The 19097-nt window shown below is 40.2% G+C and overlaps 1 protein-coding gene across 7 annotated transcripts in view; it reads right to left on the minus strand.

Moving 5' to 3' along the window:
• Positions 1-19097, minus strand: part of slc2a9l2 (solute carrier family 2 member 9, like 2) — a 100023-nt gene that overhangs the window by 28020 nt on the left and 52906 nt on the right. The window lies entirely within an intron of this gene.

Here is a 19097-nt window from a genome sequence, read left to right on the forward strand (position 1 = left end):
CCTTTAGTTTTTTTTCCAGTAATTCCATAAATTACTAGAGACAAAATACTATATTGAAGCAAACTGCTGATTTTCATTCCTTCTTGTTTACCTTACATGAAAATTGGTATATTATAAAATTTATATCTTTTCTATAAAGACGTTATTGAGTAGTGTCAAGTCACTCAAATTGTTCAAACTGTTAAGATGAGAAAGTTTGTAATTTCCGTATTGGTGTTTGATGCTAGTGTTTGTACTCTCAGTGTGTTCTGAGTGACAGTGTGTGTTATCTCAGTGAGGATTGTGCATAGTGTTTGGCTGCACTGAGCCTGTTTTGAGACGTGTTAAGAGTTGTATTGCTTGGAATGAGTTTTGCAGTTGATTTTTGTTTGGCTCATGCAGTGCAGACTGTAGTTTGAGTTTTGCACATGTGGCTTCAGAATGTGCCCACTGTCGTTTAGCAATCGAAAAAAACTGTAAAAATCTAGAAATTATGTTGTATTTCTATTTGTAATAAAGATTAATTTCCATCAAATCCACACTGAGAAATGTATGTTTTTCCTGCTGGAGGGATTGAACTATATATCAAAGTCAAACTGGCTAACGTCATCCATTAAAACGGCTGGGAATTCTCAGATTAGAATCTGTTTAATGCTGCGAGTGTAACACAGAGCAGGTGGACGGAGAATGCATCAGTTCCCACAATCTGAAATAACACATTCAAGTTCATGACGACTCAAACATACAAATAGTGCTTTGCTGGTACAAAGTTCTGACATCTACACTGCAAAAATTGTAAAAAGTTTCCCTCAAAATCAGTATTGGGAGCCTCTTTGATAATCAGTTCCAAGTCATTACCTCTGGAACGTTTATGGTTTGCATTCTAGCCATGGAATCAATAATAATTTTACAAGTATAATTCATTAACTGCATTTCACCAACTGACACAATATAAATGGGCCATTCATTTTCTGGGGTGGACCAGAACTGGATTAAAGGACAACTTTCCTAATGATTATTAAGTGAACGGATAATTACTGGTGGTGACAGATTTAAAAACCCAATTAGAAAAGATCTAAATCACATCATCAGCCCAAAATGACATTATAACACAAATATGATCAGATGGAAATGAAACAGCAATTATTTTTGGTTTGGATTTGTGACAAGAGCTTGTGCGCTGCCTTCTGTTTCAGCTTAACCTCGTGAGACATCACATTTCCGTGGGTCGGTCACACTTGCCCAGTGCCAGAGCCTTGATCTGTTGTGCCTCAGGCAAAGAGCCACAGATGACAGGACAGCGGTGAGAAGATAGCACCACAGGCCACTGCTTTTTTCACTCGCAATTGGTTCTGACAGAGGTTTTAACTAGCTCATCTGTATAGTTTATCAGTGTACCAGCAATCTTATTTCATGGCTGAGAGATGGTTAGAATTATAAACCACATTTTGATACCTTACATTATAAATACAGAAATATTAATGATTGGATTTTTATTTTCTGGCACAGTATTCTAACAGCAATAAATGGTTGCATCAATCTAAAAAGGATTTTCTCGTAGTACTACCTTTGCCCTTATAGTGACTCACGTGGTATGCTCCACTGCTCACAGGTGTATGCTTGTGATATTATCTAACAACAGCACACGCAGTATAAATAAAGACTAATTATACAATAGGATAATAATGTCACACTAGTGGAATACTGCCCTCCCACACAAACACATGAAACATCTGTGTCATACATGCAGCAGCGTGAGCAGAGTGACAAACCATTGAATATTCAAGCACAAAACATGCACATGCAGTGTGTGTATGTGTGCAGACACACAACAAGCATGTAAGATTTGGCATACAGTAGATCTAAGCGTAGGTTTGAATGATTTATCACATTGCTTAAGTGTTTTGCTAGGCTCTACCCTAGGAAACGCAAGGTCTGACGGTCTGTCTGACGATCAGTCCACCACTTTGGTCCAGACTAAAATATCTTAACTACTGGATGGATTGTGATGATATTTTGTACACACATACATAGTCCCTCCCTAGAAGTTGATTTACTACTTACTACTACTTGGAAATCTCCTGACTTTTCCTTTAGTGCCACCAGTTTGTTGACATTGTATGCTTTTAGTGAAATTTCTTGACAACTACTGAATAAATTGCTATGGAATTTGCTACGCACATGTATGGTGCTTAGAGGATGAATTGTAACTATGACATTCATGAAGTGCCACGTTCAAGTCAAACTTTCCATTTGGTTTATGACCAAATACCTGCTGACAGCTGTATTTTGTGTTTACCATCTTAGTTTAGCATGTTAGCATGCTAAACTAAGATGGTGTAAATGGTAAACATTATACTTGCTAAACTTCAGCATGTTAGCGTTGTCATTTGAGCATGGTAGCATTCCATCGCTAGCATTTAGCTCAATGCACTAGCATGTATAAGTACAACCTCACAGAGCGGCTGGCATGGCTGGAGACTCTCAGGGCCCTATCTTGCACTCAGCGCAATTGCCTTTGTACACCGACGCATGTATCATTCCTATTTTACACCGGACGCACAGCGGACTTTTCCCTCCACAGATGCACGGCGGTAAATTAGGGATTGTATTTGCGCTCCCGGGGGCGGTTCAGCGAAAAGAGGAGGCGTGTTCCGGCGCAAACGTTCTCTTGTGCTATTTTGCAGTTTCAGAAAACAATTCCGCCACTGACCAGGAAAAACCTGGTCTAAAGTCAGTGGCGTGTTATTCAGATGCTATTTTAGAGGCGCATGCTTGGCCATAATGTAGCGTGTGCACAATGCACATACACTTTGCTTCACTCCATGGACGCAGCAATTCCCATTTTTGCAAACCATACATAATTACAAAGGAAAAATATGACTGAAAATGTCAGGTGTTTGGATAGATCAGGAGGATCTTTACTGTACAGTCCTCAAAAAGTCGCAGCATTCTTTGTGGCTTGTTGTGTTTTACACATTTCCATGAATCATGGATGTGTTGATGACATAAATGAGGAAATATTAGAGGACTTAAGGAGACGTGATGTTGAACTACGGTGGGATTGGACACTCCGGAGGAATCTGTTCCGGGAGTGGCAATGCGCGATGTGCTCCTGGTGGAGCGGGTGGACGGAGATGGAGTGGGGGGAGGAGGAAGGGGCACAACAGGTGCAGGTGGTGCGTTTGGAGGCCCGTGCTCCATGGCTGCAGCAATCCTCTTGAGGAGATGCACCCGAGAGGACGCAGCAACATCGCCACACAGACAAGACGGACATTTATTACTTTGCCGCATCCCGGACAGCTCCCGCTGGCATGCGCCAGGCAAATCCGCCGTCATAATAGCAATCCGCCATGGAACAAGCGTGCCTGCTCTTAAAGGGAATTTGAGCGGACGCTCTGATTGGGTATTTTCATGTTACGCCCAAACCACACCTAGTTACTTCAGACCAACCCATTTTAGATTTGCGTCGGGCGCAAGAGTCATTTATCCCGCCGGTATAATAGCAACAGCGGCCGAGATCTGCCCACAAAGCTACTTACGTTTCACGTTTGATACTTGCGTTTCAGATCATTAAAATAGGGCCCTCTGACTTTTTTTTTGTGTGTGTGATGTTTTGTAAAAAGGCTTATTCTTGTCATTGCCTTTTCTTTTTAACATTCATCTTAACATGAGGACTGTGAAAGCAAATTGCAGGGAGTTCAGCTCACATTCTGCCCATTCTAGAAAAAACACTAGTTGAAGTACAACACTGCAGCAATTGCTCTCTCAGCTTAGACTATAGATTGCAGATGGAAACCAAAGGAAAGGGTTGTTGTGTTGCCCAGGAGAGAGCAGAGTTGTAACACGCATGGGTGGATCTGATTATTACATGGCCGTCCATTGAGACAGAAAACATGATGATTAAACCCACTGGTTGTTTGACTTATTGATGGTCATTTGGGCTGTGGAATGAAAAGAGCAGCCTTTAAGATCCTGTCACCAAGAACCATGATAGTGGAGTTAACTGTGGCGTGAGGGAGGAAGGCCATGATTCAAATCCAGTGACAGTAAGACCAAGGTTGCCTGGAGGACTTTAACTGAGCACATGTGGAGCTTGCAGTCACAAGGGAATAAATGTCCCACCTCGGAAGCATCCTCCACTAGGAATTAGTATAGAGGGTCAGGGATACTCAATACTGGGGCAATGATACAACTGCACTATAACTATTGAAAATGCACGTTCAGCCTTTGCACTGTATAAAATTAGCATTATTCTTGCTAGTGAGAGCATTGGTGCAGCTGTGTTTGCAAAACACAAATTGTTTGAGGTACAGTGGCCAGGGCCAATGCACAACGGTCCAGACTTTTTAAGCAATTATAGCCCATGTTGAGTATGTTGCTGACAACAGTACATTTTGTGGTAACCTTATAATAACCATCATTAATGGATGGTAAATTGATAGTCAATTAATATTTAGTTAATTGTAATTTAACTGTTAGCAAACAGTCATTTTACTGTTAACAAAGAATAAAATTATAATTAATAATGTTTTCTAATTATTAGTAGTGCTGTAAATTAACAGTTTATTGTAACACACATTATATCCCTCATATACTATATTAGGTATCGGGTAATGATTAAAAAGATTTTGTAAACCTTAAAGCAACACTAGAGAACTTTTCCCGCTTCAGTCCCCCTACAGGTTGGAAGCGGAATTGTCCCATTATGTCTCATTCGAACTACAGAGCCGCTACCCAATCTGGCAAACTTGCATTGTGCGGTTATAGCCGGTAGAGAGCCGCAAAGCGAATGCAGAAGTGCCGTACACCCTGTTACGAGTTGATGAACCACTGAAACGATTTTGGAAACATTATTTTAAGGTACAAAAAGTTCTCTAGTGTTGCTTAAAGAAACCATTTTTAAAACATCTATAAACATTACATAGATAGATGGACAAGATATTCCTAACACTTTGTTAAGGGTTACAAGTTGGTTGGTAAACCATTTATAAACATTGTCTGGATGGTTATTACATACGTATACATATATATGTATATAATTGTTTTTAATATATAATTTAATGATGGGCAAAAAATGTATCATTGCTTTACCAAGCACTTACTAACAGTTAAATGACAATTAACTAAGGATTAATTGACTATCAATGTACCATCTATTAATGATGGTTATTATAAAGTGATACCCATTTTGTTATTTAGAGTGACAAAAAAAAAATCGGTTAAGAATCTCTTGGAGGGCGTTATTCATCCTAAAGCCCGAGACACACCAAGCCGATAATCGGCCGTTGGACAGTCTGGCGAGGTCAGTGACTCAAGTCTGTTCAGTGTGTCCTGTGCCGTCGTCCATCTGAGGGGCTGTGGGCATTCATTTTGGCTCAGTTCAGTCGGAGGCAGGCCAGTCGGGACTCACCCGGAACTGGCGAGCGGAATGAGCCTGACTAGAGTCTCTCAAAATTTGACGAAAATCTTTTACACTGACCTTTGGTGATCTGAAATGAAGACAGATTCAGCAACTGCATGGCCTATTTTTCGCTTAAAATTTTTTCAGAAACATGTTTCAGTGAACTATTTTAGTACAATATGAGATCGTATTCTGAACGAGCCGCCATGACAGTCTGGCTTTGAATTTCCGGAGAAAACATTCGTCCAATCAGCTGCCGGTTTTCATTTTTTGGGCAACAATACAGAGTAGCGCCGCCTGCTGCTATGGAGACGTATTACGTTTCTCAAGTCGGTATCTCCTCAGTGTGTTCCGAGGCAGTTTTTTGGACCTCGGGGACCCGACTGATCATTCCGACTGGCTTTTCTGTCGACGGTCGGCCATCTGGTTGGTGTGTCTCGGCTATAAAAGGCATCCGGGGTGTGAAACAAGGCCAAATTGCATCACCACATACACATTTTTCTTTCACAGGCACAGTTTAGCCCACCTAAATCGCACCAAGTGAACACACACTGCGGCCTCACAACAGGAGACCATCAAGCAAACCCATACTGTTGTGGTTTGATAGCAAGTCTGTGTTCAGCTCTCAGTACTTTTAAAATTTGTCATTGAATCGCTGTGATTTGGAGTTTAGTTGAACTTCTCCGTTCATCTTCCTACTTTCACCCTTGTTTTACTGTTGACTGATGGAGTTGTGTTAAGTTACTGCAGACAACTAAAGAAAAACCTGCTGCAACTGAGCGAGGGATGAATCCAGATGTGAGGACATTTCAAGTGTACTCTTCCATAGCGCATGTTTCAGGACCCCAAGGAGAATAAATCTTTCTCTGCTGAGGACAGGCTCTTGGCAGAAGATCAATGTCACAAGTGTGTGAAGAAAACATTGTTTCCTGCTTTTTATCAAACACCTCTCAGGGGTCTGTGTACACGAGGTGAATATTACATAAGTCTGTCTAACAAGAGACATCAGCCTTGGGAAGCACCACAATATTTATGGGGGAAACTAGGCAAGGAATGACATCAGGGCTCTGCTCCTCAGGAGGTTCTAATTATATATGGGATGCAAACAAACCAGGGGCAACTGAAAATTACAGGGAATTCTTGAGATTTATGGTTATAATTTCTTTTTTTATGCTAAAAGTTAATGTTGCAAGGTGCACATGTTCACTGATAAATCTAAATGACGGATTATTCAAACCACATACAGTATGGCAAGACCAGAATATTAAATAGTAATCTTTGTACTATAAAGATAAGTAAACACACTATACACACTAACACAAATAAATTCAGATGTTCAGAGACCATTTTTCTTTCACAAATTTATAATCCATCAGTATTTAAAGGTCCGATGACATGGTGCTCTTTGGATGCTTTTATATAGACCTTAGTGGTCCCCTAATACTGTATCTGAAGTCTCTTTCCCGAAATTCAGCCTTGGTGCAGAATTACAGCCACTAGAGCCAGTCCCACAATGAGCTTTCCTTAGTATGTGCCATTTCTGTGTCTGTAGCTATTGAGGAGGAGAGAGGGAGGGGCAAGGTAGAGGGTGGGGGTGTGGCCTAGAGCAACTGCCACTTTTCTCGCTTGAAAGCCATGATGTCTCTCTCTCACGGTTTGGCCAAATTCTCTGGGCGGGCAAAGCAGAGAAAGGGGAGGTAACCTCGCTTGTTATGACCTCATAACAAGCAAGATTCCAGAACAGCTCATCTGAGCTTTCATTTTCTCAAAGGCAGAGCAGGATACCCAGGGCTCGGTTTACACCTATCACCATTTCAAGCCAATTGGGGACCATAGGCAGGCTATATTAATATTAAAAAACCTCATAAAGTGAAATTTTCATGCCATGGGACCTTTAAAGGTGCACTATGAGTTCCTGCATGGTTTCAGCACAATTTATTTTTTGTCTCAAATCGCAGACATCTCTCCTTGAGCCGCTAGCTGCTTGCCCCCTGAATACACTGTGAAAAATCCCGGTCTCGGGAGACAACACAGGGGTCATAAACGTCAAACAAACACTAGGGGCACAAACTGTGCACCAAAATATAACAAACCACTCCAGCCAATCACCGACAAGATGTTTGGGGGAAGGGATGGGGCTTAGTGACAGTAAGTCAGTTAGTCATGACAGTTACGGAAACATGGGGGGAGGGGCAAGCTTTCTCTGTTTTGTTTGGTATTTACTTGGAACGTCAACAGAAGTGATGTCATGCAGGAACTCATAGTGCACCTTTAATTCTTCCTTCATTTCTTTTGCCCTTCTCTTGAGCTAACACTGGCTGCCACACATCATTAAGTTTCACCTAGACTCAAGTTCAGTCTCCTCTCATTACCTCTACCCCTGTATATGTTGCTCGTGGCTCCTAAAAGCAGCAGGTGCCACTCTTGTCAAGACGTGTTCACATCTCACCCCTGGTTTTTCTTATTACTTGCTAACGCTCACAACAGCAAGTCTGTGTTGTTCCCAGGTGAAAGGTGATTCTTCTTGTTCAATGGTCTTCTGTCTTCTTCTCTATGGCCTGTCTGTCACCAGCACTTTGTAACCCCCTCTCTATCTCTCTTCCACTTATCTTTTCTCTTCCCAGGAGAATTGAGTGAAAGCACCATCCAACTATATGACGAGATCACTGGGTCTGCTCAACCATGCTGTGTGTGCACTGACTGCAAAAAAAATGCATGGCTCTCAAGCAAAAATGCACTTGTTCAAAAAGGGAAACATCAGTTGCACAGTTGCTGCATTTACAAACTTTAAATTGCTGTACTTGATATTGAAAAAAGGGATCTGGGATTGCCTCCACGGCTCTCACAGACCATTCCGCAACTCGTCAAATACGCTTTGTCACGACCCCCTGATAGCGACGCACAAGGCACTCGCACTCACATGCATGCGCGGCTGGACCGGCTATCAAAACACAAAACAGAGAAGCTCAGATTACAACAAACACAGAGGGAACTACTAACTTGCTCAGGAACTACTACTACTACTACTACTACTACTACTTATTGCCAGGATAGAAGAGACAGGCAGTAGGAAAATATTTGTCCACAATTTCTCAATTTTCAGTAGGCTAATATTCATTGGCTTCTGTAATGTTTGATTTCTTCTACATCTACAGCTCCAGGTGTTATAATTATAATGAATACAACACTAATCCAAATGACAACTTTCATCCCATTCCCCTTGCAGAATTCAGAAACAGAGGCGTGGCCTGTGAAAGCAAATTGCAAGGAGTTCAGCTCACATTCTGCTCAGTCTGGAAAAACACTAGTTGAAGTACAACACTGCAGCAATTTCTCTCTCAGCTTGGACTATAGATTGCAGATGGAAACCAAAGGAAAGGGTTGTTGTGTTGCCCAGGAGAGAGCAGAGTTGTGATACACATGGGTGGATCTGATTAGAAACAATATTACATGGCCGTCCAGTGAGACAGAAAACATGATGATTAAACCCACTGGTTGTTTGACTTGTTGATGGTCATTTGGGCTGTGGAATGAAAAGAGCAGCCTTTAAAGTGATGGTTCGGAGCAATTCACCCTAGGGTCCTTTGCACCATGACCTCGAGCCAAACACCCCCCCAGAAGCTTTTTTCACCTGGGTCGAACGTTGGGAGAGTTAGCTAGAGTAGCGTTATCAGCTGAATAGCTTAGCACAGGGGCTAACGGACCCACGTTTGTATCTCGTAAGTTACCCCACTAATAATGCCCGAAATGATACCAAACGTCTACAGTAGTACAAATAGGTTATGCTCTCATAAAACGATGGATTGGAAAGTTTGTAAGTACACCAGAAGTTTATGTAAATAACACTTGCCTGCTGGCTTCTGCTCTCTGCTGTTGTTGTTGCTGCTGTAAGACGAGCGCTTAGGGCCGTCTACAAATTACATCACCGAAAAAAGATGCAACAAAAATATTTATTAATTTAAATTTTTTTTAAAGTAAGTGCTGTAGTATAACTAGCAGGAGACAAGTAATAATTGAGGTAAGTTTGGAGACATTACCTTATTTAATCATTGAATTAATAAATATTTTTGTTGTAACTCTTTTCGGTGTAGTAATTTGTAGACGGCCCTAAGCACTTGTCTAACTGCAGGTAGCAGCAGCAGCAGCAGCAGCAACAGAGAGCAGAAGAGAGCAGGCAAGTGTTCATAAACTTCTGGTGTACTTACAAACTTTCCAATCCATCGTTTTATGAGAGCATAACCTATTTGTACTACTTGTAGACGTTTGGTATCATTTCGGGCATTATTAGTGGGGTAACTTACAAGATACAAACGTGGGTCCATTAGCCTCTGCGCTAAGCTATTCAGCTGATAACGCTACTCTACGCTAACTCTGCCAATGTTCGACCCAGGTGAAAAAAGCTTCTGGGGGGGTGTTTGGCTCGAGGTCATGGTGCAAAGGACCCTAGGGTGAATTACTCCGAACCATCACTTTAAGATCCTGTCAGTAACAACCGTTATAGTGGAGTTAACTGTGGCGTGACCGAGGAAGGCCATGATTAAAATCCAGTGACAATAAGACCAAGGTTGCCTGTTTGTCATATTTGGTCTTGTTAGTTTTTCATATGCACCATCATTATAAGGGTTGTGAAACAGCTCAGGGAGAGTGGTTTTCTCTGGTTTGAAAGGTTAACACAGATGGAATGTACAATATTCCCGTAGAAGTATAAAGCTGTAGAAATTGGAAACATTTAAAGCACTTAATTCCACCACTTGTTACTGTATGTACTGTCGGTGTACTATACAGTATGTGAGACCTATATAGGAACTGATTAGAAATAGCTTAAAGTTGTAAATGGTATGTCAAATGACTCCCTGTAATGTGCAAGAGATACTAAAATACTGCAGATCCCGACACACTGCTGCTTAATGCAGCTTTAAGAGTTCATTGAAAATCCTCAACATACTCTACTGTTTGGTGAGTGAGAGGAAGCAGTAATTCATTTGTTTGAATAGCTAAGCTGCTTCTTGAATCCATTAACAAACATCCATTAACTGCCACAACCAATTCATTCAATTCAATTGTATGTATAGTGTCAAATCATAACATAAGTTATCTCGGATCTCAGATTTTACAGATAAAGTAGGTCTAGATTACACTCTATAATTTGCAGAGACCCAACAAATCCCCTCAAAAGCGAGCATTTGGTGCGACAATGGCGAGGAAAAACTTCCTTTTAACAGGCCGAAACCTCGGACAGAACCTAACTCTTGGTGGGCGACCATCTGCCGCTGCCGGCAGCATTAAGTGCTTTAGTATAGTGCATAAGTATTTTATTCAAATCATGAATACACATATTTTTATAAATTCAATGTATTCAAGAATACATTATTTAAAATTAAACCAAACCAGGGGAGAATTTGTATCTCGTCATCTGCCTGTAAAAGTGAGCACCACGCCATTTTGTTTATGTTGACACACAATTTACATTAGGACAATGACTGGTTCAGTGTGATTTGACAGGTGACAATTATCGCTGAACAATGTGTATCTATAGTTACTGCTTTAGTTGCTTTTCCATATTCTCCTCCAGGCAGTCTCACCATAGTGCACAAACGAATATCATTTGCATTTTATCTCACAAATAAAATCCAGAAAAAATCCAATGAAGTGAGACAAATGTTTTTGTTTAAATCATGATCAGATCATGCACACGTAAAGATGTTGAAGAACACATGAAAAATGTTATGTGTGAGCTCAACTGTCAAAAAAGCACATAAGTATTTGCCTATACAGTACTGCCTATACAGTACCAGCAGCAAGCCCTGATAAGAGGAGCAGATCGGACAGATCACAGGGAAAAAGACAAAAGAGAATAGCTTGGAACACAAGGGTTGTATGCAGTTTCAAGTAAAAAGTTTGCTCCTTGATGTCACCTTCCCAAAAATATTATATCAAGTGCCTAAAACCAATTTAAATTCAGTTCAAATTTATATAAACTCATATCAGGGAAGTAATATTCTGTCTAGTTTTTACTTCCAGCAAGGGCACAAAATGCTGGCATGCTTTTGTGTATTCCACAAATCACTGCAGTGTGTGGGAGGTTGCATGGGTCAGACACTAGGTGCTCTCTAGAAAAAAACTAATCCTGACATCAAAAGCATTTTGATGTTTAATCTAAAAAGTTATGCGTGCAGATATGGAAAATGTGTGAGTGCTTCTTTGAATAACTAAGCTGAAAGAATGCTTGGCCACAAATGTAACTGTGTTTACTACTCTTTTACTGACACTGCTGACCCCACTGCCAGTCCTCTTTTTTTAGGGATCAACGCTGTCATTTTAAAGTAAGAAAAAGGACTTTTGTTTTTTGGCTGTAAGAGCTTTTAAATTTCAGCTTCCATTGATCCCTCACCCTTGCTCTCTTGCTGAAGAACAGAAAGGCTCACTTTTTTAGATCACAACACATAAAGGGAGTGAGACAAGAAAGAAAACGTAAGGAAGAGGAGAGAGAAGTTTGTCCCATACACAAAGTGAGAGAGGGTATGAGCTTTTGTAATGCTGGAAAATCAACTACGTTTGTATAACACACAAGAGGCACAGGCTCTGTGGAGTTGCATGACAAACCCGCAACACACATATGTAGGTGTTCAGTGTGAGGGGTGGCAGCAAGGGTGTGAAGTTTATTTTTATCCAAGGCAACAGTCTAATCTCTGTTTTACGAGACAAATGAGTCACCAGAATTAATTAATATGATTTATCATCTGTGAATTGAGCACACTCCAATAACACATTATTATTAGATCTGAAAATATGATACCTTAATGAACGAATGCCACTGTGCCGAGTATATTGGGTGTAAGTCTCGCATTGCCAGACTTTTCTCCACACTGGATTTGCACTGCTGACAGAGCAGGCTGAACACACAATCACACATACAGACACATTAATTCTCACGCTTATGGTACAGAATCACAAGTTACATGTCTTCACCTGTCTGACACCTTTAAGCTGCCTACACATTATCAGAGGTAAAATCGGGGCGTCGGACTGGGGGGAAAAAGGGGACTGAGTACGCAGGGCCCTCATTTGAGGAGGGCCCAAAAATATGCTAGAGTGAATAGCTGTGGATACGGGGAGGGGCCCATAGAAAATGCCTTACAGGGCCCAGAATTGTGTGCTACGCCCCCTAGCACTGGGCATAGTGCAGACACTCCAGAGGCAAAGTGCAGTGCAGGTATACATCATCATCACTTCTGGCTGACTCCTTTCTCATTGGTTGCGCTTTGAAAGACCAACAGCAAAAAAGGTCAAAATTTAGATTGTTCGAACATTAGGCGCAATGCTCGATGGCAATATCAAGCGGGGGCCACCCCAACTGTAGCACTTCCTCCTAGTTGTCTCCACCGCTCTTCCCATAGGAACAAAATGGCACAGCCAGCACAGATTGGTTTTACCGCTGATCATGTGCAAGCGGCTTTAGACTGTGCGACAGCCACGATTGTGTATTTTTATTACATGCCTCACTGTGTGAGATGAATCTAATAAAATCTTGTATCTGTATCAGATTGAACGATATCAATTTGTAGATGTCATATTGTGTGATGATGAATGTGTGTTGTTTTGGTTGTCTGATAAAGCTTTAAGCACATTAACCTGTTACTCCAACTGGACTTCTTGGTTCGTATTTCATTTGCTCAGCTGTACAGTATACCTTAAACAACAAGCCCCCACCAGTGCAGCCCCCCTTGGCTGTTTTAGCACAGGGCTGTTCCGGCACAAATGCCCATTTACGTGAAAAAAAGTAATGCAAATGACGTCTGCAAGGTTGAGATTTAAATTCAAGTCATTCAAACTGTGGGGCAACAACTAGCACCTGCAACTGCAGCTGAGTCACTGCTGTCTTCAAGAGAACTGCAGGACCATAAAGTATGATGAAGCTGCACCAAATGTTGAGTGAGACACGAGCCGAGAATATGGTTTCCTTCGATGAGATGGCTACCACAAAATTAGACTGCATACAGTATAAATCAAAAGGAACTTGTTTATGAAATAATAAAAAATTGTGAATACATTTGCAGATAACATTTTGACCCAAACCCACGCTAAATCAAACGTTCAGAAGCAGCTAACTGCATATTCCACATATGTTAATATCATCCAATCACCTAATAAATAGGTAAATCCTTCACATGATGTTAGTGTGAATTTACACAATGCCACTGCCATAGAAACATCACATTAGAAAAACTGGATAAAACATCTTCAAAATCTGAAACAATATGACACCAAAGAAAGCTCAAAATATGTTTCTCAATAATGAATGCAAAACTAATCGTTAGGATGTAGATCATGCTGTAGGTGTTTGTAATTTTGTCCTCGCTGTGAAAGGCGTTAAATTAAAGCTGCTTGATTTTAGGGTCGTACACAGCATCTCACAGCCACTTAAAGAAATATACAGCAAGTACTGTAGGAAAAAGCTTCTGGTCCCAAACTAATGAGCACATCAGTGTATCCTTGGGGAAGTCTTGGTCTCTGCTGTTCCACATGAACATTGAGAACCTGTTCAGTGTTGATACTATTTTCTTATCGCCAGGATAGAAGAGACAGGCAGTAGGAAAATATTTGTCCACGATTTTTCAATTTTCAGGAGGCTAATATTCATTGACTTCTGTCATGTGTGGTTTCTTCTACATCGACAGCTCCAGGTGTTATAATTATAATGTATACAACACTAATCCAAATGACAACTTTCATCCCATCTGTGCAGAATTCAGAAACAGAGGCATATGTGGTCTGTTTTGTTTGTTTGTCATATTTGGCCTCGTTAGTTTTTCATATACATGCACCATCATTATAAGGGTTGTGAAACAGCTTGGGGAGAGTTGTTTTCTCTGGTTTGACAAGTTGGCAGAATCTGACACACTCAATAGGAGAGTCAGAAAGAGAGAATCATCAATTTAATGGGATGACAGTGTCAGCCTGCAAGACGAGGCAAAAAAAAAGCCAAGAACCTTTGCACTGAGTTAAAATCACACTGTTTTGATTTCTTTGTTTTAAATGGAAACTGGCTTTATTGTCTAAAATGAAGTCTAAATGTCAGCTTTTAAAACAATACTGTATAAGAACTTTTGAAAGCACGTTTTTGATCCACTGAATTAAGAAAGTGGAAATACAGGAATGGAATAATCCTGCAACTACAGCACAACTATTGCCTTTTCCCTAAACGTCAAAGTATGATCTCCATACCATTTGCTCACTGTCTCTATGGTGACAGCCGAACAAATACAGTGGAAGATATACAGTGACTCCCTGTCACAGCCTCCAGCAGGGAAAGGACCCAATTAACCTTGACTAGACATATCTGAAGCATGGGTACTCCTTACTAGTGTATTATAGACAAGGGCTTGGAAAAAAACACACAATTAAGCAACTAATTACTAATTATTTCATTAACTTGTAATGTTAATGAAACCTATTCCAAATCAATAAAAAATCTTTTCAATATGCGCAGTTGTCAAACTGTTTCAAGAAAACTGGCTGTTTTCTTGAAGGATAATGTTTTGACCCAAAGCCGTCTAAAATCTCTTGAAAAACCCATTAAAGAGACATATACTTTAATTCTAGTGCTATATACAATAATATCTTTATTACAATGAGCATAGCTAGCGTATAAAAAAAAACTGCATTATAATGAAAAAAAATGGCACCTGTTGGCCAATATAAACAGTGGAGCTCTATTGCACAGAGGAATAAACACAAACACTACCTGTTCATAAGATACATTTATTGTTGGGTTTGTTGATAAGTAAAAATGTAAAATAACACAGCTTTATCCTTTGCGTTTTTCATAGCTGACCTTATGATACATGGATTTTATCTGACTGCAGTCATTTGTTGTGCTGGATTTTATAGAGATTACTCTCACTATCACCTACAGTAAATGTATCTTAAATAGAAAACCATCTTATTTATAAACTGCAGTCTGTAATTCCAAACGTCTGTCACACCAGAAAGATTACTGCTGAAAGAACAATTTCTTACGACTTATGAATTCCAAAAAAACATTCCTCTAAGCTATAGTTTTATGAGTTGTCGATTTTCTATTTTGCCTCACATCTTGTTGCATTTTACTCTACTATTATCCAAATGAGTCTGCTTTATAACAGCTGTACCATCTGAGTGGTTTGCCCACACTCCCTGGGTTCAGCATCATCCATCATCAAGTGACTGCTCTGCCCACCTGTGATATTACCCTCAGAGGCATTTAACAGAGATCGCCCAGCCCAAGGTATTTTATTGTCTCATCCCACGACTGTTAAATATGATTTTGAAGATAAATGAAAAAATTTACAGTGAAAAAGGTAATAATGATGTGAGGGAATCAAACAAGCTGAGATTGACCCAGTGTGGGAGTCTTTTCATCCTCAACACTTTGCTCTGCACAAGCTCTGAATGACAAAACTGAGCGTTATCTCTCGTTTTCAAGAGGCACACATTTCAAAACGTGTAATTCTGTAATAACGGCATGTATCATTACAAGTATGTGTGAGTTCATGTGTACCAAGCGTGTAATTGCCACAAGGGATGGGGCGTTATGTCCCCCCAAGTCATCACAGCCTTAAAATTCATTCAGAAAAAGGGGAAGATGTACTGTACACTCCTGGCTCAACAACTCTAAATTATATATCAATCTCTGCATACACACAAACTGGCACTTTATTGTTTGGTAGTTTTATTGCCAAAGCCAATAAAGATAATTAAAAACACAGCCAGCTCAGTGGAAGCTCCACATGTCACTTAATGTGTGGATACTCCTGCATTAAAATCAACCATAAGCTCAAACCTAAACACAAGCTGGTGCATTTTTCCACTTTTACGGCTGATTTAAATAAGCAACAGGCTTTTACACAACCCAAAACAACTTCCTAATCTTTGCTGCAGACCCAACTGCTGCAGAGGGCAGCAGCAACTTGCAGGAAATTACAGTTTTTAGCATCAAGATTTTTATCAAACAGTTTTTAGCATCAAGCCTAATCATCTCAGTAGGTTACAAAGTGGCTAGTCACAGGACGAAAGACCTCCTGTACACCTGGACCTTAGACACAGCGAAGAAATTAAACTGATGTCCTTTTGACATTCATTTCTAGAACACTGCTCCCAGGGAAACTGATGAAGACCCACCCCCTTGATTTAACACCTAAATTATCTCAGTGTGAAGCTCCACGGGATAAAATAAAGAACGTTTGACGATAGCAGATCTGAAATGGGTCATAATGCATAATATACAGTGGATAATAATGTATTCACAGCAAACCTGCCTCCAGCAAACCAGACTATACAGTGTGAAATGTATTCACCCATACATCTATACAGTATTTATCCATGTGAGCATTGTGTAAACAGAACCATTTATCCAATTTTCTAAGACATTATGATTATGATGTCACTAGCAGATAGATGTTATGGCCTTTTTTTAATTGCCTGTTTTGCAGCCACACAACCATGCAAACACACACACACACACACACACACACACACACCTACTCCATCACCCCTGTTGTACCATTACTGATGTGAAGGTGTTGAGAATATTCTTCTGACAGTGCAAAAGTTTGACAACTACACTACTGCCCATGACAGCCATATCCAACAGGCAAACAAATATTATGTACCTCTTACATGTTTTCAAGAGGTTTAGGATGGATTAAGTGCACAGAGTTGGTGAAATACAAAGTACAATCCAAGCCACGAGGATACTACACTAATTAAAGCTGCTGATACCGTATGACAACACCACCACAACACAAAGTATAGGCAAAGTTCAACCTGTAGAGCACGTGACCAAAAAGGAACAACATACAGTAACTTCATATTTCCTTATGATGTCTTATGTACAAAGTGCACCTGCTCGGTTTATAATTCCATTATAGAATTAAGATCATGAATCTAACTTCATTGTATAATACCGGAGTAAAATGTCATTTACTTTGTTCAATAACCAGGCTTTTGATGGGTAGGCCAGCTCAGGCAAACTTAGAAAATCAGCACGCTGACAGAACATCTACAACCGGAAGTCAAATCAGTATGTAGGTTACATAAATTGATGGAAGACGACAGCAAAGATGCAACATACAGTAGATAATCTGGCAAACAAGATGTCCATCTATATTGGAGACCTAAAGGAGAAGCTGTGCAGGCAGGGAGCTACTTGTAAGGGGAGTCGGGTGTTTCACAGAGAAGGACACTCAATAAAAACGGCCCGATGGGTATAGCTACACTTTACATAGAGGCCAGGGCGAAAGAGAGTGTGAGGTTGAAGAGAGAGTGATGGCGCAGGTGTTGCAGAAAGATATTCATGACATAGCTTACAAATAAGTTAGATAAAAGGATTTATGGGTTGCCAGACAGTCTCAGAAAAGACAGACAAGAAGGAAGTAAGATATAATGATAATTAATAAAATAAATGCTGGAATGATTGCAGGCTGCTTGTAGCTGCCCCCCACCAACTGAAAGCAAGATTTAAATATTATTGACCGTTACAAAACCTGATTGATTATTCACGTTGTCTTCTCTGAATACAATTATAGAAATGTGGGATTTGCTGGCAATTGGAAAGTGAAATTGCCTTATATAAACATTGTTACAGGTCATTGGTTGTTTACAGAGATCTCTATCACAACGTGACTAATCTCACACAATATTGTCAGTGTTTTATCTCTCGGGTTTTTTGTAGTTAAACACAGATCGTCATAGTCCTCCAGGGTGGGGAGTTAAATGAAAATGCAAAGTATGTACAGTATTAACAACATATTTTGTATAAAGCATACACTTTTTACAAGGTATGAAATATACAGCGTCTTATTTGATAACTAAGCACTATTTCAAACATACTGTAGCTATGACCTTTAATTTAAAAATCACCCCAATTAAATTCATACTGCCAGATAATCTTTGTGTTTTCATTAAACTTTTATATATCTGGGCCACTGTTTTCATGGTAAAATGACTTGAGAGGATTTGTGGCTCAAAGTCACTGGGGTTATCCCTCATGCAAATTTGCTTCTCTTTCCCTCCCAGTCATTTACCATCCTTAAGCAACGAGGGGCATCATTTGTTTCAATAGGCCATAAATCATCGCTGTGAGGTCGAAATAAACGAGAAATGATCTCTCTTCCTTCAACAATTACCACAGAAGTGCACCTGAGCAAGGCTCCGAACGATTAAAAGCTGGTGTTAAACAGTGAAGGCACTGTGCAGCTTGCAGTCGTGTGGATGTTTTGACGTTTTATGTCTTCTTTCTCTTCTTGTCTTTATTAAAGAACACGGCCTCTGTGGTTAGGAAAATGTAATGCGCTTGCTCTAGTATTCTGTATGTGATAGTTGTGAAAAGTTTTTCCACACTTTCTACCGCTCCACTGTTCTCATCTAATCCTGATACACTGATGCACTTCATTGGATTAACACTCCCTGGAGACATTATTACTCAGAAGTGAAGTATATGTGTGATGACAGCAATACCCTCACCTTGAAACTCAAAGTCAACCTCCCACCGAGACCAATTGTGCACACACACACTGTCCCCTGTGGATCTGCAGTGCAGTGCCATATACAGTATATACTGTACGGCTCCTATTTAATATGCTAACATATGACAGCACCTTCGACTGTGATTCTAATTACTGACACACTTGGCTGATTATTTCAACTGTTCAAGTCTAAAAAAGCACTGCAAATA

The sequence above is a fragment of the Perca fluviatilis genome, chromosome 4, assembly GCF_010015445.1.
Source record: "Perca fluviatilis chromosome 4, GENO_Pfluv_1.0, whole genome shotgun sequence".
Lineage (NCBI taxonomy): Eukaryota > Metazoa > Chordata > Actinopteri > Perciformes > Percidae > Perca > Perca fluviatilis.